Source organism: Phocoena sinus, chromosome X, assembly GCF_008692025.1.
Source record: "Phocoena sinus isolate mPhoSin1 chromosome X, mPhoSin1.pri, whole genome shotgun sequence".
Classification (NCBI taxonomy): Eukaryota; Metazoa; Chordata; class Mammalia; order Artiodactyla; family Phocoenidae; genus Phocoena; species Phocoena sinus.
The window spans coordinates 27,176,289-27,203,592 of NC_045784.1; the positions used below are offsets into that span (position 1 = coordinate 27,176,289).

The 27,304-nt window shown below is 40.7% G+C and overlaps 1 protein-coding gene across 2 annotated transcripts in view; it reads right to left on the reverse strand.

The window, feature by feature from the left end:
- Positions 1-17,758, reverse strand: part of TAB3 (TGF-beta activated kinase 1 (MAP3K7) binding protein 3) — a 109,445-nt gene extending 91,687 nt beyond the window's left edge. The window contains exon 1 of one of the 2 annotated variants that reach the window (XM_032620159.1): positions 17,538-17,758. The gene's annotated coding sequence lies outside the window, so the exon portion shown is untranslated. The remainder of the gene's footprint in view (positions 1-17,537) is intronic. The other variant, XM_032620158.1, reaches the window with a different exon arrangement.
- Positions 17,759-27,304: the final 9,546 nt, after the last annotated feature.

Sequence of the window (27,304 nt, forward strand, 5' to 3'; positions counted from 1 at the left end):
CAGGCCTGTGCCACTGAGGTGGGAAGACCGAGTTCAGGACATTGGTCCTCCAGAGACCTCCCAGCTCCACATAACATCAAATGGCGAAAGCTCAGCCACAGATCTCCATCTCAACGCTAAGACCCAGCTCCACTCAATGACCAGTAAGCTACAGTGCGGGACACCCTATGCCAAACAACTAGCAAGACAGGAAAACAATCCCACCCATTAGCAGAGAGGTTCCTAAAATCATAATAAAGACAGAGACACCCCAAAACACACCACCGGACACAGTCCTGCCCACCAGAAAGACAAGATCCAGCATCATCCACCAAAACACAGGACAAGTCCCCCCAACCAGGAAGCCTACACAACCCACTGAACCAACCTTACCCTCTGGGGGCAGACACCAAAAACAAAGGGAACTACAAACCTGCAGCCTGCAAAAAGGAGACCCCAAACACAATGAGTTAAGCAAAATGAGAAGACAGAGAAACACACAGCAGATGAAGGAGCAAGGTAAAAACCCACCAGACCAAACAAATGGTGAGGAAACAGGCAGTCCACCTGAAAAAGAATTCAGAGTAATGACAGAAAAGATCCAAAATCTTGGAAATCGAATGGAGAAAATACAAGAAACGTTTAACAAGGACCCAGAAGAACTAAAGAGCAAACAAACAATGATAAACAAGACAATAAATGAAACTTAAAATTCTCTAGAAGGAATCAATAGCGGAATAACTGCGGCAGAAGAACAGATAAGTGACCTGGAAGATAAAATAGTGGAAATAACTACCACAGAGCAGAAGAAAAAAGAATGAAAAGAATTGAGGACATTCTTACAGACCTCTGGGAGAACATTAAACGCACCAACATTCGAATTATAGGGGTCCCAGAAGAAGAGAAAAAAAAAGGGACTGAGAAAATATTTGAAAAGATTACTGTTGAAAATTTCCCTAATATGGGAAAGGAAATAGTTAATCAAGTCCAGGAAGCACAGAGAGTCCCATACAGGATAAATCCAAGGAGAAACATGCCAAGACACATATTAAGCAAACTATCAAAAATTAAATACAAAGAAAACATATTAAAAGCAGCAAGGGAAAAACAATAAATAACACACAAGGGAATCCCCATAAGGTTAACAGCTGATCTTTCAGCAGAAACTCTGCAAGCCAGAAGGGGGTGGCAGGACATATTTAAAGGGATGAAAGGGAAAAGCCTACAACCAAGATCACTCTTCCCAGCAAGGATCTCATTCAGATTCGACAGAGGAATTAAAACCTTTCCAGACAAGCAAAAGCTAGGAGAATTCAGCACCACCAAACCAGCTTTACAACAAATGCTAAAGGAACTTCTCTAGGCAAGAAACATAAGAGAAGAAAAAGACCTACAATAACAAACTTAAACAACTAAGAAAATGGTAATAAGAACATACATACCGATAATTACCTTAAATGTAAATGGATTAAATGGTCCCACCAAAAGACATAAGACTGGCTGCATGGATACAAAAACAAGACCCATATATATGCTGTCTATAAGAGACCCACTTTAGATCTAGGCACACATACAGACTGAAAGCGAGAAGATGGAAAAAGATATTCCATGCAAACGGAAATCAAAAGAAAGCTGGAGCAGCAATTCTCACATCAGACAAAATAGACTTTAAAATAAAGACTATCACAAGAGACAAAGAAGGACACTACATAATGATCAAGGGATCAATCCAGGAAGAAGATATAAAAATTGTATATATTTATACACCCAACACAGGAGCACCTCAATACATAATGCAAATGCTAACAGCCATAAAAGGGGAAATCGAGAGTAACACAATCATAGTAGGGGACTTTAACGCCCCACTTTCACCAACGGACAGATCGTCCAAAATGAAAATAAATAAGGAAACACAAGCTTTAAATCATACACTAAAAAGAAATAACTTAGTTGATATTTATAGGACATTCTGCCCAAAAACAACAGAATAGTTTCTTCTCAAGTACTCATGGAACATTCTCCAGGACAGATCATATCTTGGGTCACAAATCAAGCCTTGGTAAATTTAAGAAACCTGAAATCGTATCAAGTATCTTTTCCAACCACAACACTATGAGACTAGCTTTCAATTACAGGAAAAAAATCTGTAAAAAATACAAACACATGGAGGCTAAACAAAACACTACTTAATAATCAAGAGATCACTGAAGAAATCAAAGAAAAAATCAATAAATACCTAAAAACAGATGACAATGAAAACATGGCGACCCAAAACCTATGGGATGCAGCAAAAGCAGTTCTAAGAGGAAAGTTTATAGCAATACAATCCTACCGCAAGAAACAAGAAATATCTCAAATAAACAACCTCTAACCTTACACCTAAAGCAATTAGAGAAAGAACAAAAACCCCCCAAAGTTAGCAGAAGGAAAGAAAGCATAAAGATCTGATCAGAAATGAAGGAAAGGAGAGCAAAGATCAATAAAACTAAAAGCTGATTCTTTGAGAAGATAAACAAAATTAATAAACCATTAGCCAGACTCATCAAGAAAAAAAGGGAAAAGACTCAAATCAATAGAATTAGAAATGAAAAAGAAGTTACAACTGACATTGCAGAAATACAAAGGATCATGAAAGATTACTACAGGCAACTATATGCCAATAAAATAGACAAGCTGGAAGAAATGGACAAATTCTTAGAAATGCACAATCTTCCAAGACTGAACCAGGAAGAAATAAAAAATATAACCAGACCAATCACAAGCACAGAAATGGAGACTGTGATTAAAGATCTTCCAACAAACAAAAGCCCAGGACCAGACAGCTTCACAGGCGAATTCTATCAAACATTTAGAGAAAAGCTAACACCCATCCTTCTCAAACACTTCCAAAATATAGCAGAGGGAGGAACACTCCCAAACTAATCCTACAAGGCCACCATCATCCTGATACCAAAACCAGACAAAGATGTCACAAAGAAGGAAAACTACAGGCCAATATCACTGATGAACAGAGATGCAAAAATCCTCAACAAAATACTAGCAGACAGAATCCAACAGCACATTAAAAGGATCACACACCATGACCAAGTGGGGTTTATTCCAGGAATGCAAGGATTCTTCAATATGTGCAAATCAATCAACATGATACACCACATTAACAAATTGAAGGAGAAAAACCATATGATCATCTCAATAGATGCAGAGAAAGCTTTTGACAAAATTCAACACCCCTTTATGATAAAAACCTTGCAGAAAGTGGGCATAGAGAGAACTTTCCTCAACATAATAAAGGCCATATATGACAAACCCACAGCCAACTTCGTTTTCAATGGTGAAAAACTGAAACCATTTCCTTTAAGATCAAAACAAGACAAGGCTGTCCACTCTCACCACTAGTATTCAACATAGTTTTGGAAATTTTAGCCACAGGAATCAGAGAAGTAATAAAAGGAATCCAAATCAGAAAAGAAGAAGTAAAGCTGTCACTGTTTGCAGATAACATGATACTATACATAGAGAATCCTAAATATGCCACCAGAAAACTACTAGAGCTAATCAATGAATTTGGTAAAGTAGCAGGATACAAAATCGATGCACAAAAATCTCTGGCATTCCTATACACTGATGAAAAATCTGAAAGAGAAATTAAGGAAACACTCCCATTTACGACTGCAACAAAAAGAAGACAATACCGAGGAATAAACCCATCTAAAGAGACAAAAGAACTGTAGGCAGAAAAAGATAAGAAACTGATGAAAGAAATTAAAGATGATACAAACAGATGGAAAGATATACCATGTTCTTGGATTGGAAGAATCAACACTGTGAAAATGACTGTACTACCCAAAGCAATCTACAGATGCAATGCAATCCCTATCAAACTGCCAATGGCATTTTTCACAGAACTGAAACAAAAAATTTCACAATTTGTATGGAAACACAAAAGACCCTGAACAGCCAAAGCAATATTCAGAAAGAAAAATGGAGCTGGAGGAATCAGGCTCCCTGACTTCAGGCTATACTACAAAGCTACAGTAATGAAGACAATATGGTACTGGCACAAAAGCAGAAATACAGATCAATGGAACAGGACAAGAAAGCCCAGAGATAAACCCACGCACATATGATCACCTTATTTTTGATAAAGGAGGCACAAATATACAACGGATAAAAGACAGCCTCTTCAGTTAAGTGGTGCTGGGAAAACTGGACAGCTACATGTAAAAGAATGAAGTTACAACACTCCCTAACACTATACACAAAAGTAAACTCAAAATGGATCAAAGACCTAAATGCAAGGCCAGACACTATAAAACTCTGAGAGGAAAACATAGGCAAAACACTCTATGACATAAATCACAGCAAGATCCTTTTTGACCCACCTCCTAGAGAAATGGAAATAAAAACAAAAATAAACAAATGGGACCTAATGAAACTTCAAAGCTTTTGCACAGCAAAGGAAACCATAAACAAGACCAAAAGGCAACCCTCAGAATGGGAGAAAATATTTGCAAATGAAGCAACTGACAAAGGAGTAATCTCCAAAATTTACAAACAGCTCATGCAGCTCAATATCAGAAAAACAAACAACCCAATCCAAAAACAAGCAGAAGAACTAAATAGACATTTCTCCAAAGAAGATATACAGACTGTCAACAAACACATGAAAGAATGCTCAACATCACTAATCATTAGAGAAGTGCAAGTCAAAACTACAATGAGGTGTCACCTCACACCATTCATAATGGCCATCATCAAAAAATCTACAAACAATAAATGCTGGAGAGGGTATGGAGAAAAGGGAACCCTCCTGCACTGTTGGTGGGAATGTAAATTGATACAGCCACTATGGAGAACAGTATGGAGGTTCCTTAAAAAACTAAAAATAGAACTACCATATGACCCAGCAATCCCACTACTGGGCATATACCTTGGGAAAACCATAATTCAAAAAGAGTCATGTACCAAAATGTTCAATGCGGCTCTATTTACGATAGCCAGGGCATGGAAGCAACCTAAGTGTCCATCCACAGACGAATGGATAAAGAAGATGTGGCACATATATACAGTAGAATATTACTCAGCCATAAAAAGAAACGAAAGTGAGTTATTTGTGGTGAGGTGGATGGACCTAGAGTCTGTCATACAGAGTGAAGTAAGTCAGAAAGAGAAAAACAAATTCCGTATGCTAACACATATAAATGGAATGTTAAAAAAAAAAAAAAAGGTTCTGAAGAACCTAGGGTCAGGACAGGAATAAAGATGCAGACAGAGAGAATGGACTTGAGGACATGGGGAGAGGGTAGGGTAATCTGGCACAAAGCGAGAGAGTGGCATGGACTTACATATACCACCAAATGTAAAACGGATAGCTAGTGGGAAGCAGCCACGTAGCACAGGGAGATCAGCTCGGTGCTTTGTGACCACCTAGAGGGGTGGGATAGGGAGCGTGGGAGGGAGGGAGAAGCAAGAGGGAGGAGATATGGGGATATATGTATATGTATAGTTGATTCACTTTATTATAAAGCAGAAACTAACACACCATTGTACAACAGTTATACTCCAATAAAGATGTTAAAAAAAAAAAGTAATACACGTCCTGAAAAATGGCTTAGGCACTCCTCCACTCCCACCCTGTGACCTCTGTTTCGGACTTGGGTCTTTGTGCTGTTTTTCAGGGACTGCTTTGAGTTTAGCTGTCCTGATATACATAGTGGTGGTACCGCTTGAAAAGGACCTCAGAGTTGAGGATAGGATGAATATCAAAGTCATAATTTAATTTTTTTAAAAAACTGCATGGAATTGGCATAAAAACAGACACATAGATCAAAAGTACAGAACAGAGACTCCAGAAATAAACCCACACATATAGGATCAACTAATTTATGACAAAGGAGCCAAGAATATACAATGGGAAAATGAGTCTCTTCAATAAATGGTGTTGGGAAAATTGGACAGCCACATGCAAAACAAAAAACGGATCACTATGTTACACTATACCCCAAAATTAATTCAAAATAGAATAAAGACATGACTGTAAGACCCAAAACCATAAAACTCCTAGAAGAAAACACAGGCAGTAAGCTCCTTGACATAGGTCTTGGTGATCATTGTTTGGATCTGACACCAAAAGCCAAGGCAACAAAAGCAAAACTAAACAAGTGAGATTACATCAAACCAAAAACACTTCTGCACAGTGAAGGAAACATCAAGAAATGAAAAGGCAACCTACAGAATGGGAGAAAATATTTTCAAATCATACATCTGATAACGGACTAATATTCAAAATATACAAAAAACTCACACAACTCCACAGGAAAAGAAACAATCTGATTAAAAAATGGGTAGATGTGAATAGACATTTTTCCAAAGAAGACATATAGATGGCCAAAAGGTACATGAAAAGGTGCTTAACATCACTAATCATCAGGGAAATGCATATCAAAACCGCAATGAGATACCACCTCACACCTCTCAGAATGACTATTATCAAAAAGACAAGAAATAACAAGCGCTAGCAAGGATGTGAGAAAAGGGAACCCTTGTGTACTGTTGGTGGTAATGTAAATTGGTGCAGCCACTATGGAAAACAGTATGGAGGTTCCTCAAAAATACCAAAAATAGAACTACCATACAATCCAGCAATTCCATGTTTGGGTATTTATCTAAAGAAAACAAGAACACTAATTTGGAAAGCTATATGCACCCTCATGTTCACTGCAGCATTATATAAATTATAAAATAGCCAAAATATGGAAACAACCTAAGGGTCCATCAAGGAATAAATGGATAAAGGAAACTGTGGTGTGTTATTCAGCCTTAGAAAAGAATGAAACCTTGCCATTTGTGACAACATGGATGGACCTCAAGGGCTCTTCAAGGGCATTATGCTAAGTGAAAAAAGTCAGAGGAAGAAAATATCATATGGTCTCTATTATATGCAACATCATATAGTCTCTATTATTTGCAGAATCTTAAAAAGAAAAAAAAGCTCATAGATACAGAAAACAGATTTGTGATTGCAAGAGGTGGGAGTGGAAGAAATGGGTGAACTTGTTTTAGTTTAAATAGAAAAAACAAAATTTTTTAAAAGAAATAACAGGTACCTTCCTTAACTCTTTTTACAAGTCCGCCAAAACTGGACAATAAAACAAAATTAGAGGCCAATCTCACTCAAGAACAAAGATACAAAGTTTCTATGTTAAGTAAGAGGAAAATGTGACAATGACCAAATTGGGTTTATTCCTGGAATGCAAAGTTGATTTGGCATTAGGAAATCTATCGATATAATTTGATTCGAGAAGTAAAATAATATATTAACAATAGGAAAAGCATTTGATAAAATCGAGTAACACTCATGAGCTCTTACCAAACCAAAAACAGAATGAAACTTTAATAGAGTTACAGGGAAAAAATTACACCAAGTATCATATTTAGAGTAGAAATGTTGAAAGTTTTCCCTTTGAGAAAGGGAACTAGAAAATACTGCCCTCTACTACCACTTCTATTCACTTAGTTTATGTTATAAGTACTAGTCAGAACACTAAGAAACAAAAGTGTCACAGTTTGAAAGGAAAAAACAAGATTCTAAAAGATAAATTCCTAAAAGTAATAAACGTTTAGCACAACTGACAGATACAAGCTTGATATACAAAAGTCAATTGTATTTTTATAAACAAATGAAATCTATAAAAACTTACAATATCAAAAAGTATCAAGACCTAGGAATAAAACTTTCAAAAGTTGTGAATGACTTTTGGAGAAAATTATAAACATTACTGAGAAAAATTAAAGAGGACCTAAATAAATGGAGTGGTATATCATGTTCATGAATTAGAACGCAACATGATAAAGATGTCAATTCTTCCTAAATTGCTCTATAGATTCCATGCAAATTCAGTCAAAATCCCTCGGTATGTTGTGTCAGTGTGTGTATGTGTGATGTGTGGGAAGTTCCAATATGATACTAAAATTCACATAAATGTGCAAAGGGCCAAGAACAGCCAAGATGCTCTCAAAGGACAATTGGATGGAAGAGCTTGTTCTACTGAACATCAAGACTTACGACAAAGCTACAGTAAAGAAGACAGTGTGGTATCAGTGCAAGGACCAATGGAACAGGACAGCCAAGTAACACAACCAGAGACACAGGAATATCTGATTCTTGACAACAGTAGGGAAAAGACAGTGTGCTGGGCCAATTAGCTATCCATGTGGAAAAAAGTAATATTGTCCTCTTCCTCACACGATGCACAAAAATTACTTTCAGGTAGATGTTAGACCTATATAAGAAGGCTAAAACAATAAAGTTTCTGGAAGATGACAGAGAATATCGTCAAGACCTTGGGATAGGAAAGGATATTTTAAACCGAACCTGATGTCTAGTTTAAACATAAAAGAAAACACTGATAAATCAGACTACATTAAAATTTAAAACTTTGGTTTATCAGAAGACACATTAAAAATGAAAAAGCATGCCCTTGCAGTGAGTGAGGGCTCATTTCTAGCATACAGTAAAGAACTTCTACAAATCAGCAAGTCAAAATAGGCAAGGGAGTACATGACACATTTCTGAAGGAATACCACCCAAAACAGTTATAAAAGCACAAACGTCAGTCACCTAGATCTAGTTTTAAATCTGACACTTTCCCTAAGATTTACAGACTAAAAGATTTTTACTATATATTAATATTTTCAAAATTGTTTAGATGCCTATATTAAAGTAAGCCAGTTTTCTCATTCTTTCTCTAGTCACAACTCTAAAACAAATATGTATCATTGAAAAAGTCCTGTTTAAGAAATCTTTGCCCACTCCAAGGTCAACAAAGACATTCTCCAAAAACTGAGACCTACCTACATACCCATCAACAACAGAATGATATATGATGATATATTCACATAATGAAATATACAGTAATGAGAAGGAATAGTTAACAACTATATACAATACAGATAAATCTCACATTCACAATGCTGCAAAAGAGAGTACAGTAGGATTCCATTTATATAAAATACAAAAGTAGGCAAACCTAATCTTTGATGTTAAAAGTCAGGGAAGGGCTCCCCTGGTGGCGCAGTGGTTAAGAATCCACCTGCCAATGCAGGGGACACGGGTTCAATCCCTGGTCCGGGAAGATCCCACATGCCGCGGAGCAACTAAGTCCGTGTGCCACAACTACTGAGCCTGCGCTCTAGAGCCCGCATGCCACAACTACTGAAGCCCGTGCGCCTAGAGCCCGTGCTCTGCAACAAGAGAAGCTACTGCAATGAGAAGCCCGTGCACCACAACAGAGTAGCCCCCACTCGCTGCAACTAGCGAAAGCCCTCGTGCAGCAACGCAGACCCAATGCAGCCAAAAATAAAATAATAAATACAATTAAATTAAGAAAAAAAAGTCATGGAAATGGTGGGGGGATGATAGGGCAGCAAGTGACCAAAAGGGCAAACAAAAGGGGCTTCTGAAAGTGGCTGGTCATGTTCACTTTCTTGATCTGGCTGCTGGTACACAAGTGTGCTCAGTTTGTGAAAATTCAGTAAACTGTTCACTACTGATGTGTACTTTCTGTAAATATATTAAATTTTAATAATTTTTTAAGTGTGAAAGAGTACCTATTTTTCAAAATTGGTTAGGGGATATGAGAGCAAAAAAGTTTGAAGTCCACTACTTCAGGTCAAAGCACAGAAATTAAATAACTTAACAAAAACTAAAAAAGCAGGTATTAGACAACATGCTAATTACCAAAAAATATTGATAGAGCTGTCAAACCAACTAGAGACTCTCAAACTTACAGTAACAATGGTTTGAAACTATTTGAACGCTGAAAGATAAACTGATTTATACCTAGATTAGTGACTAATGCTGATTCATAAAGATCCAAGACAAGCAACTTGACCTTATAGGGTTTTTTAAAATTTATTTTATTCAAGTACAGTTGATTTACAATGTTGTGTTAATTTCTGCAGTACAGCAAAGTGATTCAGTGATAGGTGTATATATATATATATATATATACACACATTCTTTTTTTTTCTTTTTTTCCCACATTCTTTTCCATTATGGTTTATCACAGGATATTGAATACAGTTCCCTGTGCTATACAGTAGGTTTTTATTAAATAAAAGGGTTTCAAATCTTAGAAATGAATAGATTCACACATCTAGTCAAATCTCCTAATTTTATATACAAACGAAGAAACCCTTGTCCTTTGAAGTTGGGTGATTTGTTCAAGGTCATAAGCAGCTCTTGATAAGTAGAAACAACTGAAACTATTTAATTAAGTTCTCCCCTCTGCCAATTTTCTCTAAGTACTAGGGGATTTCCACCCACCAAGAGTACTTATTTACTGACAGTGTCCCTCAACACATACCATATTCAATTGAAACATTTTCATCCAAATTTTACCAACTCAAAATTAATTTCTTTGCCATCCATGACTAATAGCCAAAACCTATTTCTGGGGCAGAAAAGATAAGACTTTCTAAAGTAAAGCTCATGATGTGCAACCTAACAGATAACTTTCTGTTTACACTAAGTGATGACTGTGACATCAATCTTAAGGCATATGTCACAATTTAGCATACGGTACCCTGAAAAAGACAAAATAAAATCAATCATGACCACAAACTGAAGCCAACACGTATAAACAAATGTGCTAAATTAGTAACAAATTATTGTCCTAACTTAATATTAATTTCTCAATCAAAATTATAAGTACTTTCTGCAATTCATTCCAGTTAGCTTCTACATCCAATATGAAGTATGCTTTTTATATATCTTTAACATTTTAAAAAGAATGTCTTGTCACTCTGAAGCTAAATCCACCAAAAGTGAACAGTACATAAAACCCATTTAGTCCAACATATTTTTAAATTATAAAAATGCTTCAGTCTCACCCTAACACCATAGCATTCTTTCCTCTATCACAGGACTCCTCTTATTTCCAACTATAAAGTTCAGTGCCAAGATGACTCCGTGAACTTGCCAACCCCAGGGGAAACACCTGGCCTTTTGAGGATCTGCAGAAAGCTTACATCAGAAAATGGTTTTATGGCCACAGAAACTTATTCACTAAAGATTAAAAATGACCTAACAACTAAATGCAACATGGTACCCTCGAATGGATCCTAAAACAGAAAAGGACATTAGTGGGAAAACTAGTGAAATCAAATAAAATCAGTTTAGCTAATAATAATATACCAATGTTAGTGTTTTAGTTTTGACAAACGTACCATCACTACGTATACCTGGATGAAAGGTATATGGAATTCTGTATGATTTTTGCCTATTTTTAAAAAAAATAACTCAGCGAAAACTACCAAAAGTTTGCACCTCAATTCTGACCCAATCACATGTCCACAGTCAGTATCTTCAAGCAATGTTGTCTCCACATCCCTACAAAGCCTAAAAAGGGGATGAGGAGAGGTTCCCAGAAGGGGCTCTTTAAATGCCACCTATTTCTCCAATATTACTACATAAAATAAACCCCAGAAAAGCCAAAACCACACACACAAAAAGAGATGCTTACTTTAGGCAGGGATGAAAATGAGAAGGTATGAAACTATTTCTCAGTGGAAAGGGAGGAGAATAATCCTATTTAAGTATAAAAAAGGGACTTCCGGGCTTCTCTGGTGGTGTAGTGGTTGAGAGTCTGCCTGCCGATGCAGGGGACGTGGGTTCGTGCCCCGGTCGGGGAGGATCCCACGTGCGGTGGAGCGGCTGGGCCCGTGAGCCATGGCCGCTGAGGCTGCACGTCCGGAGCCTGTGCTCCGCAGCGGGAGAGGCCACAGCAGTGAGAGGCCCGCGTACTACAAAAAAAAAAAAAAGAGGGACTTCCCTCTACTGGTCCAGTGGCTAAGAGTCTGCGCTCCCAATTCAGGGGACCCGGCTTCGATCCCTGGTCGTGGAACTAGATCCCACATGCCGCAACTAACGGTCCCACATGCTGCAACTAAGACCCGGCGCAGCCAAATAAATAAACAAATAAATAAATAAATATTAAGTACAACAGATATGGGCAGTGGACAGCCAAGTAGAGAGGGGTATTCTAGCAGTCCTAAAACAGTAAAGGTTAATAATATATATATAACATTTCTCATGCACTCACCAATGGGCCAGCTACTATTTTAACTGCTTTATATATATTAACACATTTAATCCTCCCAAGAACCTTGTAAAATAGGCAGTACTTATATCTACATTTTACACATGAGAAGTTCTGTAAGTGATGGAATAGAGACCGAGGGCAACCACTACACTACACAGCTTTTTGAGGAGCCAAGCCAGGAAAAAGCTCCTGCCTTCTAGAGACCAGGTCCCACTACTTAACCTGTCCTTAGCCTCCACCAGAAGAAAGCCCTCTGCCCAAGGCTTGGGAGTGCTTGCTGGAATCGTGAAGGAATGTGACCCCACCACGCCATCTTCAAGATTGTGTTCATAATCTTTAAGTACCTGATGCACTCAGTGCAGATTCTTGTTGAGACACTGTTATACATAGAAGTTAGTTTTTATAGTACTATCAGTCTTCAAATTCAGATATGCTGGGCTGGCCTGGGAATCTAAAGGCCATATGTGACATTATTTCTGTGGGAAAATGGTGCTGACTTCCTAAAAGAAAGTCTTAACCATTTAGAAATTAAGGCTCTGTCTACACAGGCTCTGGCCTTATAGTTAAACAAATTTTAATAAAGACTGCGATTACTAAAATAATCCAGTTTTGCTCATAACGTCAAAGTGGCACAGTTCCTTATACCTAACATAATAGGAATGGTGTTACTGAAAAAAATTAGTTTAATATTTTATGAATTTCCTGCACTATGGCCAATTTTGGATGTATCCAGCAATGAATATACTGCTCTCCCTGGCCCCCCCAAGCTTTGCATTTAAAAATTATTAACAAATAAATAAATATATCTTAAACACACACACACACACCCAGAACAGAAGGGGTGTTATGTCAGAAGGTAGCTAAAGTAGTAATAGCAGCAGTAATAATGATGATGACAAAGTAGTAATAATAGCAAGAAGAACTAACTCTTTTTGAGCATTTACCATTGCTAGGCATGTTCTAAATACTGTACATCCTCTGGCTCATTTAATCCTCATGAAAATCCTGTGAGGTAGACATTACACTATCCCAATTTCAAAAATGAGGAAACAGGTCAGAGATTAAGCAACTTGCCCAAGATCACAGAGCTAGTTAGTGTCAAAAGTAAGATCTGAACATTTGAGCATTTTACCCCTAGAGATTTTATTTTTAACCACTGCAAACTGTGTGTAATTAAATAATCTAGTAAACTCTTAAACAGTACTTAACTCAAATTCATTTTTAAACAAGATTGGTTTGGAGACCCAAAAAAATGGTCCCATCTTGCCTTTTATTAGAAATATGTCCTTCAACCAAGCTAAGACTGAACACGTTTATGGATAACAAATTCTAAATGTATTTTGCTTTGCTTTTATCACTTTGAAATCCCTCAATTGTTTGAACCATACAAACGGTGGTAACAGCATGCAACTTCAACAAACTAATAAAACTTTACTTTAAAATCTTTTGATTAAAATAAAACACTGTCCATGTTTACCACTAAGTAAACTTGGGTAAAATAACTGTAGGAGTTCCAATACCCTTGAAAAGTTTCAGAACAGCAGCAAGAAATAGCGGGAACAAGATATTCCTTTTATGACAAAGAAAAATTCTGTTTTTTCCACAACACTGTAACATCTGCTCTAAGGACAAACATTCACCACAAACATTAACCTGGGATAGACTGAACTTCAATTGTATTTCAAAACATGTGCCTAAATTCAGAAATTCTCCACTGACCATCTAAAAAGACTAACCGTTTATCTCCCAGAAGAGCCACCTGATCCACATAACAGATAATTTTGGATAGCTTAACCTGTGCTCCCTACCAGCCCATGAGTAATTAACAAAAAGCATGCAACCCCTAACAACTTCTGGAGCACAAGCTGTTTTTTTAAATCACCTACTTGAACCTCAGAACTTGCCTTCCCAGGAAACAAAGATCTAAGGTGCCAGATTTCCAAGCTAGTCCGCTAAAGCTTAAACGCCCATAAGGTTACAGATATAATAAAATACCGAACCTGCATGGGCAATGTTTCTATGGGAAAACCCATTTAACAGTCAACTTAGAATAAAAGAATATCCCTGCCCCAATAAGCCTTGGAAGTAAAAAAGAATTCTTCCCTCCTCTAACTGGGAGTCAGCTCCCCTAGGACCACAGGCCTAGGCTTCCATGATCAAGGCCAAGGAGGAGGAAAGGCATGAAAGAGGGCAGTCGACAGTGCATCAGGCTTCAGAGTTAGAAGGACAAAAAGGCACAGCTGTAGTGGAAGGAGATCCTGGGATGAGGAAGGCACAACCTACTTGGGAATAAAGGATGAATGGTGGGATGGCAGCTAAAAGGAACAAGGAAAAAGTGTGTGAGGGTCGGGGTGGGCTGCAGAAGACAATGAGGGAACAGTGGCTACTCCTGCAGCAGATGGGCTTTTACAAACTTCCCTCCTTAATGCTTCAGAGAGAGAAGGAAAAGAAGCCGTGGCAAGGGTCTTGACACTGCCTCCCTCTCTCTGGCTACTCTCATTCTCCTCTGCAAGAAAGAATGGAGTGGGTAAAGGGCTCCTGTCTGGGTCCCTCTTGACCTCCTAGAGCACAAGGGTTTGGAGAAGGGGAGTGGACTCAGAGAAGTTTCCTTGCCCTCCTCGTCATCATTCATTCTGCCGAAGACTTCAGTGTCAATTGAGAACTGATGGAAAGCTCCAGATACCAGCAGGAACAGCACCAGAAAGAGAGGAAGCAAAGGAAGGAGAGAAATTTGAAGCAGGAGAGAAGTGGGATGTTAGAGGGTCAGACAAATAAATGAATAGAACTGCCAATAAATTAAACTATAATAAATGTTCTTAAATATTTAGGATTAATTCATTTTGACAGTTTCAGAAATTTCATAGGACCATTTCACTTTTAGACAAATGAACATTTGTGGTCATGGTAATAAACTGAGGCTTATTATAAGGAAGGTATGAAAATAAACTTCTAAATACATATGAGACAATCTCCTGGTGTCTTTTCTTTATATAGTGGCAATATAAATCATTTCAGAAAGGCTTTTTTATTTACTTGGTGAGCACTCAGTTACATTATCATTTGACTTTTTCACCTCAGTAGCCCAAATACGGTAATTACCTTCACAAGTAAGGAATATATTTAACCCTTTCTTGGGAGTATAACTATTATGAAAAACTTGCTCTTTCATTACCAAACATCGCCCATGAGGATTTCAAGATATTATATTTCAAGCAAAGCTCTAAACTCCATAAAACATAAGCAGATGCGTCCTGAGGAGCACAGGACTTTTTTTTTCTTCCAGCCTCTTATGCCCATGTTTCTAGAACTTCCAGCCAGGGATAATTAATTCGACAGGTAAACCTAACCAAATGACCTGGTAGAGGATGAGTGCCAGCACTTAGCATTCTTTTTTTTTTTTTAATTTCAGCTTTCAGCAGCTACTCTTCCAGTTGAACTCTCTCTTGAGCAGAGATAATGGCCAGGTAGGCAAGTTCAGCATCAAGTCAAAGATGCAAGAGCAGAGACCAGTGGGGGACAAAAGTGACCAATGACCATGCACTGGGAAGATGTTTCTACTGTTTCACCAACATCTCAGGTCTTTCACTCCCTAGCCCCATAAAAGATTATGCTGGATCCCAGAACAGCTGCTGTATTTTCTGCAAACCACAAACTGGGTCCAAAACCTCTGTACTAAATTGAAGAGAAGAAAAACATCTGCTATCAAGTACTTCACTTGCTGGAGAAGGTGGGTGGGTGGGTATGTGTGTGTAAACCTCCAAGTTATGATAAAGCAAATTCAAATCCTTATAAACAGTTCATATTTTATTTTAGTAATATAATTTGAAAAGCTACTCAGGACCAGAATAAAGAAGATATCTGATCTTTGAAGTATCCTGGGCATGCTGAAACTGAAGGCAAAGATACTGAAAACATCTGAATTTCAGATAGGCCACTACCGAGTACTAGGAATCCTCACTAATCAGCAGACTTCTGCTAAAATGTTAACCTCTGGCTAGAAAATGGAAATATCTGCAAAGAAAAAAAATGAGATTATCTTCAGCCAAGGACACTGAAAGCTTTCAAGATTACCAACAGAATTGAAAGGTTTCTTTGTAACAAAAATTTCCATTTTCATAAAATGTGTATTAATCAGCACATACACTTATGCAGAGTATAGTAGAAAAATCACATATTCTAGAATCAGACACACATGAGTTTGGGTTCTAGCTCCACAATTTACCAGCTATATGACCTACTCAGAAAAGTTACTGAAGAATACTGGAGGTTAGTGTTTATCTGTACAACAAAGATAACATCTTTAGCACAGGGTAGCTATGAGGATTAAATGCAAACATACATAACCCACCAAGCCCAGTGCCTGAATACTCGATGTTAGCTCCCTTTGCTCCAACACAAACTGTACAGTGTGTTGACAGTGTGTCAAAGAAACATGTGGAAGAAAATTCAGAGTGACAGAACACAGATTATTACGTTCGGTCAAATATTAAGATAAAAATCACATATGTAATATTTACCTTCACTAAAGTGTGGAAAAGAAGCTAAGTTTGTCAAATTGTTCTTCTTTCCCATTCATTCTTGTTCTTTTACACACCAGAACTAAATACATCACATGCCAAAATTGTTGTCTGGCTGACAAACGTTGCTGATGAACATGGAATTGATAAGCCCCGTCTGGACCAAAGGTGACGAGTTTTCTTAAGCAATTTAAATAAATTACGTTTCAGTAAGGACATAAATGCTTTGCATCAACGGTATGAACTTCTGACTTTATATGCAGCTTACTTTATAACCCACCTTGTCCCCCATCCCATCCCCCCTAATTCTGCTTTTAGGCACCTTAATAAGCCGGCACACAGCACTAAACTATAGAATTCCAACTGGGAATAACTCTAATCTGTTGTTGGACCTCAGAGGACTGCTTGTGTGATCTTTAAATGAACGTCAGCAGTATCCTCTCCTTACTCCACACCTGCCAACAATCAATGCAAACCTCTTTCAGAACAATTACTACTATCACTACTAACCATTCCCAGGTCTCAACACCCTCGACAACCCCAACCTTGGTGCTGCTAGTCTTCATTCCCAAGCGCTTTGCTGGGGCTTGAAACCAGTCCACAGAGGTTCACTACTTGCAATGCCCAGGGTCCGGCGAGGAAGGACATCATCCCTCTCGGCTCGGGGGGCGAAGGCCAACCCAGGGCCCCGGCCACTCCCTCTCTCCTCGGCCTCCAGGGGCGTCCCGGGAGGGCGCGGGCGCGTCAGGCCCTGCGCAAACCTCCGGCAACCCCGCATTTCCCGGAGTCCGCCGTAGCCCCAGGCCGAGACGAGCCCTCGGGACACCCGCAGACCAGCACACGCCCAGCGCCCGGGAGAGGGGTCACCGGGACGACCCCAGGGCCACCCCCGACGTCCCGGCTCGGGCAGGTGCCGGGCCTCCTCACGGACACTCACCCGCAGCCGCTGCTCCCCGTCCGCCGCTGCCGCCGCCTTGCCCTCACGCCAGTCGCCAGCTCCCACGGGGGTCCGGCCCCGGCGCCGCTTCTCCGCCCGACCCCCCGCCTTGGGTGCGCGCTGCGCCGGGCCCGGGTCCGGTGAGAGGAGGAGGAGCAGCCGCCGCCGCCGCCGCCGCCCCCTTTCCTCCCTCCTCCTTCAATGCGTCCCTCCCACCGAGACCCGCCTCGTGTTTCCTGGATCCGGTCTCGGCGAGAGCTTGGCAAGCGAACCTCCGGCTTCAGGGTTCGCATCGAGCGCCGTCGCTCGCCAGGCACAAAGATGGCGCCGCCGGGGGACTGCCGATGGCGATCTCGCGAGGTTTCCCCCACAACCACGGGAGGGCGGGGACCCACAGGAAAGGCGGTCAATGAGGGTAACCTAAGCTGACTTCACAGCAAACGCTACCCCGTATCGGAAACGTGCCACACCAGGCGAACGTTATTGCGCCTGCGCGCGGAAGGACGAGAACGCATGCCCAGAGCAGCCCCTGAAATAGGATCCAGTTCTCCGTGTTTTACCTGTTTCCTCTGGAAGCGCGGGGCGGAGAAGGAGGGGGCGGAGCAACCAGGACCGAAACCAGGGAAAGGATTGGGCGGGACCCGGAGGCGAAGTGAGAGACTTCCCTTAAGGCTTGGTCATCCCTCCAGAGCACGAACAGCTTACACACTTTGGCGTCTCCGGGAGTCCTCCAACCCTCTCCTCTCCCTACTCTCCCTGTCACCGATTATTCTTTGCAAAGTCTCAGCTGCCCCTTCATCCTGTTGTCGGTTCGCTTGCTGTATGCAACCACAGCCCTCCTGTTTCTCACATCGCCACCTTTCTCTTTCACTTTGGCACTACATGAGCCTTCCAAATCTCATACTAAAATAGCTGCTTCTGCTCCTGATTTATTTTTCCTCGCTCATTCATTTATTCATTCAAACACTCTGTTTTTCAGAGTTTCCTATGTGCCAGGTACTGAGGAAACAGATGTGCTCTGACCTCAGGGATCTGTTGGCCTAGGATGGAGATGGGTGAGAAAAAAACAATGCTGACAGTTCAGTACAGTGAATTCTGTGATAGAAATGAGTACAGAGAGAAGTGACAGTTATTGGAGGCGGGGTGTCACGAAATACTCTATCAAAGAGAAAATTCTTGAGGGGAGTCTCACAGTCATGGGATTTAGTCCAATGAATCAGTCGGGGTGATGTCAGGAAACAAACCACCCCCAGTATTTTCACGGAGAGAAGTTAATATAAAGAATTGATAATTATATAACCAAAAAGGCAAGAAGAGAACCCTTAATACATTGTTGAGGTAGCAACTGAAGGAAGCAGCTACTATGCCTAGAACTAGTGGAACCAAGGAAAGCAGTTGGGATTATTACAGTCATTACAATTTAGATATTTAGACCAGGCGCCTCGTGGAGCTGAAACTCAGACCTCTGAGGAGGAAGCAGCATCTGCCGATGCTGGTGTCTCTGAGGGAGGCTCCAGATGCTGTGTCTGCAAGTGTGGGGAAAACTGCAAACTGCATCCAACGGCTGCTATGGGAAGGAACTGCCACTGTCCTGAGAGCTTCCAGTCTCCCTGCAGCCTGGGAATGAGAATGAGACACATAAAGCAGAGCTGAACCGGGCCCACATTCTGAAGCAGAGCAGCTCCAGTGTTGAGGACCACTCATTTTAGAAGCTGGATGTGGTCAGAAAGGGAGCCATTCGCTCCTGTCACACACCCACGCATAGTGGGAACTAGTGTGTTAAAACATTTGTAGAAAACCTGCTTCAAGTTCAGGGTTTCATACCAAACAGAGCGGCCCCAGCCAACTCACAAAACCATGAGTGAGCAATAAATGTGTATTGTAGTATGGCACTGAGACTTTTGCTTATTACATGGCAAAAGTGGAACAGCAGCTCTGTCCACAAAGTGAGCAGTTAGTCTCCTTCTGTCTTCTTGCCCCACCATCCCTAGATTGCCATCCTAGTATATTTGGTCCAGAATGGCTCAGCACCACATGACATTCCAGTCATTAGGAAGAGGAAGACCTACCCATTTTCTTTAAGGGCACTATCCATGGGTTGTTAACATCACTTAATCATATTACTGTATCTACCTGCAGGGTAGACTGGGAAATGGGGTCTCATTCTAAGCAGTCTTGTCCCTAGCTAAAAATTCTCTGACTTTAGAAAAAAGGTTGGGAGGACAACCAGCAGCCCCATAAAATAATCAAAACTCAGATCTTGACTTAAAATTATTTCTTCCCTCTCCCAATTGGGTCCTGCCCCCAGTGAGGAGCTTGACGTCAAAGAAGCAGGTATAACCCTTATCTTTCTGTTCCTTAGGCTTCTATTTCTCCTCCTCTGTTTTGCTAACCACAGTTTCTTCTCCTCTAGGGAATAAGAGGGTGGGAATGGAGGTGGGCAAATTATGGCTTTACAGGTACAATCATGAGATAGCTTTGTCCTCTCTGGATATGACAGGTGTCTAAAGTCAGCTCTCTCTCTCTCTCCCGGTTTCATTTGGGGGTTCTTCTTAGGCTCCCACTGGGAAGATCTGATAGCACATCCTAGGACACAAATGGTGCTCTTTCTTCTATCAGGCCTCTCTCTCCTCAGCCCCTTGTCTCTTTTACTTTTTGATGCTGCTGTAAGTCCTCGCTAGGCTGTCAGTTCTTTCTATGTGATGGGCATTCAAATGCTGGCTCTCTCATGGGGTGAGTATGACTCTTCAGCACGTTCCTCATGGCACGGTTGTTTGATATGAATCAAGCTTTTCTAACTTCTTCTCATTTCCTGCCGTTTGTAGAATACCCAGAACTTCTTACTTCTGGTATCTCCTCATCCATCGGCAGAGCGCAAGCAAGAGGCTCAAGCTTTTTTGCTTTCTGCGAAAGTCACTTGATCTGTGGGAAACTCACAAGTTGTGGCCATGTTGAACAACAGACATGCTACCCTGTCATTGCTGCTTAGCCAGCTTCCTGCCTTCAGAATTCTTCTGGCAAGAAGCAGGCAGCAGAGTCTATATCAACACAGCTCTCCAAACTCCAAAGATACGTGGTTGGCTCTCCCTAATATTCTCTCTCTAGATTGGACCTATAGGTAGCTGCAGTTCAGTAACCAAGCAGCTGGAGAGTGATACATCTTGAAGACACTCCTCACTCAGCTCAGAAGTCCCCTCACTTGGCTTTGCCTTCCCCAATGGGAGAGAAAATCTACAACACTCTCTCAAGGATGATAACTAGTACAAATCTCCCTTCTAGTCTTCTCTTTTTTAAGCTGGAGGAAGTCACAGAGCCAGTTTTGCCACCTCCTGTTGAGCCTTTAGGGAAGGCCCTAGAAGCTCTCTCCCAGAAGTTCGTTGCAGCACTATTTACAATAGTCAGGACATGGAAGCAACCTCAATGTCCACTGACAGATGAATGGATAAAGAAGATGTGACACATATATACAATGGAATATTACTCAGCCATGAAAAGGAACAAAATAGTGCCATTTGCAGAGACGTGGATGGACCTAGAGATTGTCATACACAGTGAAGTAAGTCAGAAAGAGAAAAACAAATATTGTATAGTATCTCTTATATATATGTGGAATCTAGAAAAATGGTACAGATGAACTTATCTGCAAAGCAGAAATAGAGTCATAGATGTAGAGAACAAACTTATGGTTACCAAGAGGGGGAGCAAGGGATGGGATGAATTGGGAGATTGGAATTGACATATATACACCACTATGTACAAAATAGATGACTAATGAGAACCTACTGTGTAGCGCAGGGAACTCTATTCAGTGCTCTGTGGTGACCTAGATGGGAAAGAAATCTAAAAAATGTGGATATATGTATACGTATAACTGATTCACTTTGCTGTACAGCAGAAACTAACACAACATTGTAAAGCAACTATAGTCCAATAAAAATTAATTAAAAAAAATACTGTGGTAGAATTTGGAATGTATCGTCTTCAGCTGTATCAGACACATGTACCATTTCAGATATTTTTGGTTTCACTTGTTGAATTAATAAACTATTGCCATGTAACCAAACCACTTTAAAACATAATACTTGGGCTTCCCTGGTGGTGCAGTGGTTGAGGGTCCGCCTGCCGATGCAGGGGATGCGGGTTCGTGCCCTGGTCCGGGAGGATACCACGTGCCGCGGAGCGGCTGGGCCCGTGGGCCATGGCCACTGGGCCTGCGCGTCCGGAGCCTGTCCTCCGCAGCAGGAGAGACCACAGCAGTGAGAGGCCCACGTACCACAAAAAAAACAAAACAAAACAAACAAAAAAACCCATAATAGTCTAATATAATAACCATTTTATTTGCTCATTATGCAATAGATTCTCAATTTGTGTTGGGCTCAGCTGGGCAGCACTTCTTCTGGTCTCACCCAAGGTTACTTATGGTGATAAGAATAGAGGCGATTTGGGGACTTTCCTGGTGGTCCAGTGGCTAAGACTCCACGCTCCCAATGCAGGGGTCCTGGGCTTGATCCCTGGTCAGGGAACTAGGTTCCACAAGCCGCAACTAAGAGTTCACATGCCACAACTAAAGATCCTGCACACAGCAACAAAGACCCCACGTGCCTCAACTAAGACCCGGCGCAGCCAAATAAATAAATAAAATAAATATCTATTTTTTAAATGTTAAAAAAAAAGAATGGAGGCAATTCATGGCACCAACAAGGACTCCCTCTCACCAAGTCACCTCAGCTCTACAGAGTATGGTCTAAGATCTAAAATGTTAGCTGGGCCTTTAATGGGCCGTTCATTAGACTGTCTGCTTCTGGATGACGAGGTATATGATGAGACCAGTGATTCTCATGGTCATGTACAACTCCTTTGCAGTAACACGGGTCCATTGGTTTTAGGCAATACTGTGTGGGGTACCACATCAATAGGTGACCGTTTTGTAAACTCGTGAATGATGGTGCTGCTGGGGGAACTGTGAATAGGAAAGGCAAACTCATAATGAGAGTCTGAATCAGTTCTGGAAAGAATGAACTTCTGCCCCACTGTCACACACACACACACACCTTGTGGGAGGGATCCAAAGTAATCAATTTGCCCAAGTGGCTGGCTGGTCTCCTTGAGAAACAGTGCCACAATATGGCTCAGTGTTGGTTTCTGCAGGTGGTGGATTGGGCCAGTAGTAGCTAATTGTGCCTTAATTAGAGGGAACCCTTGTTGGACCTGAAGGGCCAGGCTGGGTTCTGTTGACAGGATCACTTGCTCTGCCTTCTTGTAGAACAAGCCTACGAGGAAACTTATTGGGGAAATCTGGATTTGGGGTGCCAGCTGTTTATAAGCATTATCTGGCACTCTGAGGCTGATAAGATGTTACAGTCCTTCTGTGAGGGAAGGAAGTCCCATGGGAAGCTGAGTTTGGGTGCAACCCACCCTTCTGGGAGAAGGGCAGATGTCTGGTTCCAGTTAGCTTTTTGCCTGCAGCCCAGCATGAATTTTCAGGATCAACTTCAGACAAATTTGTGCTAAAAATACTATATTTAAGTTCTGTTAATTTTCACTTCTGTGTAGACCCCTTGATTTATTTTTACCTTGTGATTTGGTGATTCTCAATGGGAAAGGGGTTCCTTATAATCTAAAATTTCCCCTATAATCTACTTTGCTTCCCATGACCGCTGAGCCTGCGCGTCCGGAGCCTGTGCTCCACGGCGGGAGAGGCCACATTGGTGAGAGGCCCGCGTAGCGCAAAAAAAAAAAAGAAAGAAAAAAGAATCATACCAAGCAAAAGGAAGTGAACTGAGACATGAAGAAAGAGAAAGAGACAGAGAGGAACTAGGTTTGGGGAACATCATTTGAACTCCTGCATCACACAGTACCTAAAACCAGCCCTATGCTCTATATTATTCAGCTGCACGAACTAATACATTTTCCTTTTGCATAAGCCTATTTGGGATAAGTTTTCTGTTGCTTGCAAACAAAAGAATCTAAACTGATAAACTATGAATGAATAAGAAATTAATGGTTTGAGTATTCACGACAATGATTGAGTATAGGGAAGGCAAAGCGACCAAAAATATTTATATTCTGTATTACTAAAATATCCTTGCCTAGTGCTTAGCGCCCAACACATAATAAGCTCTCAAGACTTAAGTGTTCAATAAGCATCTGTTACATTAACTGTGATTCTACAAAAGGAACCTGGAGAACCTAAGTGACAGAGTGAGTTTGGACAAAGGGAAATTTTAAATGCCTTCTCACCAAAAGTGATTTATTGATTGCTACTGCTTACAAAATATTGTAACTGAAAATCTTCTTTGCTCTTGGGAAGATCATAGCCAACTCGTGAATACACATAAAAAATGCTTTTGTTTCAGCCATTTCCTCTACCAGGTGGTCTTGAGGTCTTTCTGAACCACACAGTTTCCTTTTCGTAGTAAACATGGGTTAGTAAAAAAAAAGACCTTTGACAGATGAAAATTGAGATTAAGTGAATTGCCTAAGGTAATAGGTAACCTGTCCAGCTAAGATGGGAGTTTGGGTCTTCCCTTCGCAAATGCACTAAGCTCTCTGCCAGGAACATCAGAAATAGCCAGTGTCCTTTATTCATGGCTATAGGAATTCATTCATTGTTCCACATACATTTACTGAGCCAGGTTCTGAGAAAACAGAGGTGAGTAAAACAAAGTTCCTGGCTTCAAGGTATTTCCCAGTTTTTGGAAAAAGTGTCACATAAATAAGTGTAATGGAGTGTAGCAAATGAAGCCATGGTTCATGCCTTTGCTGTTCTAGAAACTATGGGTCTGGAGAAAGTGTTTGGGAGAGTGAAAGTTGGCAAAAGTTATAGGAAGTAGTCAGTCGTCTGGGGAGATTGTCCCGAAGGAGGTCATGTGTAAACTCATAATAAAAACGAGTAAATATATGTTCAGTTTTATTTTTCTTTAAATTTAATTTTATTTATTTTTGGCCACCTTGGGTCTTCGTTGCAGTGTGCAGGCTTCTACTTGTGGTGGCTTCTCTTGTTGCAGAGCATGGGCTCTAGGTGTGTGGCCTTCAGTAGTTGTGGCATGTGGGCTCAGTAGTTGTGGCTCACGGGCTCTAGAGCACAGGCTCAGTAGTTGTGGCACATGAGCTTAGTTGCTCCGCGGCATGTGGGATCTTCCCGGACCAGGGCTCGAACCCACGTCCCTTGCACTGGCAGGTGGATTCTTACCCACTGTGCCACCAGGGAAGTCCCATGTTCAGTTCTGATCAATGAAACAATAAATATTCAAAGTTAAAGTTTATTATGATTTCGATTTTACCAAGGAGAAATTACGTGGAGAATTTTTTAGAATTTCTCTTTTTCACACCTAAAAAGATCATTGTTTGACTCTCGAATCCTGTGCTCCCTATCAGAGGGTGCTCTTCCTTAACTTCTCACTCTACAATTTTCTGACCTGTGGTCATCCACACACAAAGTTGAGAGGGAATAGCTGGGAGATGGTAAATCAGGGTATATGAGAGTGAGTCCTTTTGATACTGTAATTGTTAAAAAGGGGACAACAGACCCCAAATGGAGTCACTTGTGCTAAGCTCACCATACCAAACTAAGACTTATAATATCTAACTTGCAGTTTCAACATCTTTCAGAAGTGGAACTTTAAACCAGTCAATCTGGAATTACCTGGTCAGTACTAGTGAGGTAATCTGCCTGATAGACCCCTGCCATCCCCCAAAGAAAGGTGACCTGGCCTGAAACAATCAGCTCCTTGCTAGAATAACTTCCTAGCCCCGCCTCCTTCTGCCTATAAAAGTCTTCCATTTCGTATAGCTCTCCGGAGCTCCTTTCTATCTGTTAGGTGGGATCTGCCCAATCCATGAATTGTTGAATAAAGCCAATAAGATCTTTAAATTTTACTCAGTTGAATTTTGTTTTTTAACATGATTTATAATAAGGGATATATTTGGTCTTTTTCCCCATTCTTGGCACAGAGCTCTGAAACCCTTGGAATTTCTTAAGTGATAAGAGCTCTAAAAAGTGACTTTAGTTATTCATAATAAGCCCCTTTCAACTACACCTGAGTTTATGCTAATAAGGTGACTTTTGGAAAGCCCCTAAGAATGGGGGCTGGTTGCCAAGGGAACCAACAACAACGATTAGAGCGTTGGAACTTTCAGTCCCATCCCCCAACCTGTGGGGAGGGGAGAAGGACTGGAGGTTGAATTACTCACCAACGGCCAATGATTTAATCAACCATGCCAACTTAATGAAGTCTCCATAAAACCCCAAAAGGACAGGGTTGGGAGAGCTTCCAGGTTGGTAAACACATGGAGGTTCTGGAAGGATAGCATGTCCTGAAAGTGTAAAGGAGCTCTGTGCTCTTTCCCCATCCCTTGCGCTAGGTGTCTCTCCCATCTGGCTGTTCCTGAGTTATATCATTCTATAGTACACAGGTAGTCTAGTAAATAAACTGTTTTCCTAAATTCTGTGAGCTATTCTAGCAAAATTAATCAAACCTGAGGCCATGGGAACGTCCAATTTATAGCCAGTTGTTCAGAAGCACAGGTGACAACCTGGACTTGTGATTGGCATCTGAAATGGAGAGGGATGGGACAGTCCTGTGGGATCTTGTGGGATCTAATGCTGTCTCCAGGTAGATAGTGTCATTGACTAGAACTTAGTCATATGACTACATCTAACTTCATATGCCCAGGAAGCAGGTTAGAATGGATTTTAGTATATGTAAAATCTTTTTGTAGATTCTTATTTTACCTATCATTATATCAAACACTTTCCATGCTATTTTCATAGTCTTCATTACTGTGGAATATTTTATTATTGTTGAAAATATTTGCTATTCCTTTCCTCTGGTGCCACCTCTGCGGAACCAATTCCTGGCGGGCCTCCCCATAGGAGTGGCGTCTGCCCCATTGAAATCAGGCTTGGTCATGTGGAATTTGAGCAGAAATGATATATCCCACATTTGAGCATAAGCTGTAGGAGTTATTGTACTAGTCAATCCTTGCTCTTTATTCACTACTTTGAGACCAATATGGAGCTAGTCCTTCCGACTGGGTCCTGGGATGAAGCAGAGCTACAGCTGATCTGCAAAGGGTAGGTAACTGAGTGAGAAATAAACCTGTGATAAATCACTGAGATTTGGGGATTATCTGCTGCTGCAGCAAAATCTAGCAAAAGCTGACTGGTACAATAATTATAACAGCTGCCTATTACTCCATCATGTTATGTACCCTGATTTTTTTAGTCCATTCTTCCAATATTGGCCATTTAAGTGGTTTCCAATTTTCCGATATTAAATATAATGCTGAAATGGACATGTGCAGTTTTTGTTGTTGTTGTTTCTGTTAAGTTATTCCCTTAGGATACATTTTTCAGCATAGAAAACTGGGTCAACATGTATGATCATCATTACCGCTCTTATTCCCCAAAGGGGTATATTGTCTGTGTATTGAGTCAGGATCCAGCAAAAACCATGAAAACCACTCTAGTAATTTTAACAGAGGGAAAATAAAACAGGAAATTGACTTCACAAGTAATGGAGAAGCTAAGAAATCAGTAGTGAAATAACCCAGAGATTGACAACAGCAGAAAAATTCTGCCACCCTTGGGGATGGAGGGACACTTGGATGAGGTGGTATTACCAGAGGGCAGAAACTAGGGCCATCTGAAGGGAACTAGAGCCATGGCTGGGTCTGCCGGGTCAGAACTCTCCAGTAGTAACTGGGATCATCAAGGAAGGTTTGCTTTGGGAAAAGCTGGATCCATGAAAGAGATGCTGTAAGAA